Source organism: Phalacrocorax aristotelis, unplaced genomic scaffold, assembly GCF_949628215.1.
Source record: "Phalacrocorax aristotelis unplaced genomic scaffold, bGulAri2.1 scaffold_57, whole genome shotgun sequence".
Lineage (NCBI taxonomy): Eukaryota > Metazoa > Chordata > Aves > Suliformes > Phalacrocoracidae > Phalacrocorax > Phalacrocorax aristotelis.
Window position 1 is genome coordinate 407488 of NW_027441133.1, and position 2949 is coordinate 410436.

General features: G+C 60.0%; 1 long non-coding RNA gene across 1 annotated transcript; it reads right to left on the bottom strand.

The window, feature by feature from the left end:
• Window positions 1-256: 256 nt before the first annotated feature.
• LOC142050927 (uncharacterized) lies at window positions 257-1860 on the bottom strand. Its single transcript, XR_012658210.1, has 5 exons — window positions 1840-1860; window positions 1424-1546; window positions 1093-1213; window positions 505-642; window positions 257-317 (listed from the first exon to the last, which is right to left on the bottom strand). It is a non-coding gene; the product is annotated as an uncharacterized LOC142050927 (long non-coding RNA).
• Window positions 1861-2949: the final 1089 nt, after the last annotated feature.

Genomic DNA, 2949 nt, shown 5'->3' on the forward strand with positions numbered 1-2949 from the left:
CAGCTGTGCTTGGGGCTGCAGAGAGGCACCTGGCATCGAGGACTGACCCATGCCATTCCCATGGCATGAGATAGGAGAAGACGCTGTCCGTGTCCAGCCCCGTCGCGCCGGGACTTCCTTCCCCCGCCCACAGCTGGGTCACCAGCCTGGCCCAGCTGGCCCGGGTCTGCCCCGAACCTGGCTCACACTCACCTTTTCAGAGCTGAGGACTCCCAAAGGCAAAGCCTCCACTTGTGCTCTGGGCTCTCCTCAGAATCCACGGAGGGCTCTTCTCTGCCCTCTCCCCACCACTCTGCAGTGCCACAAATGCAGGAGGCCTGCACAGAGAGAGAGGGGTGAGCACAGGAGATGTTGCTGGGCAGCAGGGAAGGCGCCTCGAGCTGTGACGGCCCCACACAAGGACAGTCAGCCCCCACGCTCCTCGGGTTTGGGGACCGTCCCACCCTGGCTCCCTGGCAGGAAAGCAATGCTTGTTTCCTAATTGTTTTTCCCTGCCTGTGGTACCTGGGCCTCCACTGGTCTCGCTCTTCTTGCCAAGGCTTCTTGGGTGCCACTTTTGGCCCTTGCCTTCTGCTGGTACTTCTTGCGCAAGGAGTCCCAGAGCTTGCATCCTTCCTCCTCTGTGCACACGCGGGACTGTGCCTGCAGGACCACGGCAATGCCATAGCAGGCAGGGCTGGTGCAATTTTAGCTCTCCCCCTCCCTCCTGCCCCTTCTTCTCAGCATCTCCACCAGCCCCGGTTCCCTCACAGCCCTCTCAGGCCTGACTGCAGAGCCTTTTTGCAATGACCCCTGAGACAAGTGACCATGGGACTGAAAGCGACCCAGATGCCTGCTATCCCAAAGAAGCCTGGCAGTGCCATCGTCATCAGAAACACCGCCAATCAAGCCTTGGGGTGTTTCTGGAGATGACACAAGTGAAGGCTGCCTTCTAAGTGGACAGAACAACCCGCGGCCTCTCGAGAAAGCCATGGGAGAAGTGCTTCAGCCTTCAGCTGAGCACACGGTAGGGGGTCTTGCAAGATGTGACATCCATATAACATTGCTTTTCTACAGGCGGCTATGACGCCGTCCCTCCAGGAGCTCACGTACCGGTCGTGCCCTCCTCTTCCCTGGCCTAGCAGGGGGTGCAGGCTGGAGTCCAGCTTCCCGCAGCTGTTGGCTGCTGCGTTCCTCTTTCCGCGAGCGATGCCACCGCAGCACTGCCAGCTCGCTGCAGAAACACAGTAGGAGGAGGTGGTGTGAGCGCGGGCAGACTGCTCTCCAGCCGGGGCTCCCAAGCTGGGCGCCCACCGCAGCCGCTGAAGGCGGCTCTGCCGAGAGGCGGGTGCCAGGAAAAGCGCCTCTCTGCCCGGGTGCTTCGGGGGGCAGGAGGAAGGGCACTGCAGGAGAGGAAGCACTGCCCGCCTCTGGAGAGATTTACCACTTGAGCTTGTCCTGCAGATCCACCTCCTCGTCCCACTGCCCGCTGCGCTTGCGCTCAACCTGCCCCAGGATGCACGTCACCACCTCCTGCAGGGACCGGTGTGTCCGTGGGGACAAGCTCCTGCAACAGCAAGGACAAAGTTTCTCTGACCCTCCTGCCTCTTCCTGCACCCAGACCCACACATACATGGCCCCATTCGGCCCCACAGCCCCTTTGAGGCAGGAGGAGTTTCAAGCCCTGCTTTGCTCCCTGCTGTCGGGCTCTAGCCCAGCTCATTCCCATGGCTGGAGAAATCTCTGGGCACGCTCTGCGGCCCCTTGGCTCTCAGGGGTTGGCTTCCCTGACCCACTGCCGGTGGCTCACCACCACCACCCCCCTGCCCCAGGCCCTGGCTGGAGCTGGTGCACTCTTACCGCTTAGGGGGAACAGTGTCACCCTCGTGGACTGTGGGTGGACCTTCGCTATCCCCTTCCCACTCCTGCATCGTCATCATTTCCAGGAGGTCGAGGCTGGACTCCTCCGTCTCTGTGCTCGTCAGGTCGCTGGCTGATAATTCGTCAGAGGAACTGGATTCCTGCACAGGAAGAGACTCTCATGCAACGGCCCCACACCCGGAGGGTGCTGCTTCCCAGCGTGCAAACCCCCAGACCACTTCTGGCAGGGACCCTAGTGCGATGGGGAAAACCAGGAGCAGGACCTCAGCACGCCCTTGGGGTGACGCCTGCTTGTCACCAGGGTTTCACTACAACCCCCTGGCACCCCTCTTGCTCAGGAAAGGCAGCCGTCACCCGCCCAGCTCCGCTGCAGCAACGCTGCTATGACGGCTGGGGTGCTGGAGGTACCGTGCAATCTCAGCCCCACCTGGAGGAGAAAGTGCTCTTTCTCGGCACAAATTCAAAATACCTGGCTCCTCTGTGTCTCCTTTTCTCGCTCAGCTTTCGCCTCGGGCGTCTCCTTTTGTCTCTTGGCCTTCAATTCAGTTGCTGGTGGGGTTTGCCCTCGACTTGTTTTTGCCTTCGCCAGCTCCTTTTTCTTCTTTTCCTCTTCACCCAAGAATTTCCTGATGTGTTTTGGAAGCCTCTCCTTGCTCTGCAAGTGGTTATTCTGCAGGGCGACCAAAATGCAACAGCAGGCAGCGTTAGTCTGCCCTGCAGAGGGCTGAGCTCTTCTCATTCCCGCCCTCCCTTCTGCCCCTTCTCTTCTGCCTATCTATCCACATCGGTTTGCTCCCGGGCTTCTGCAGGCTCCACCCAAGAGCCCGTCTCCAGTAAGAGGGAGCTAAGTGACTCCTGGGAGAATCGGCAGGCATGGAGCGAGGCCTCTCTACAGCCCGCTACGACACACTCACTGCAGCAGCCTGTGTCAGGTACCTTTTCTCTGCTCTCAATCGTTCTGGCAATGAAGTCGACTGTTCTGGGTTGAACCAGAGGAATTACTTTCTCTTTCGCCTCTATTTCCTTCAAGGAGCTCCCCTGGATGGGCGGCAGCTGCCTGCAAAGACACAACAGGGTGCGTTGGCAGGA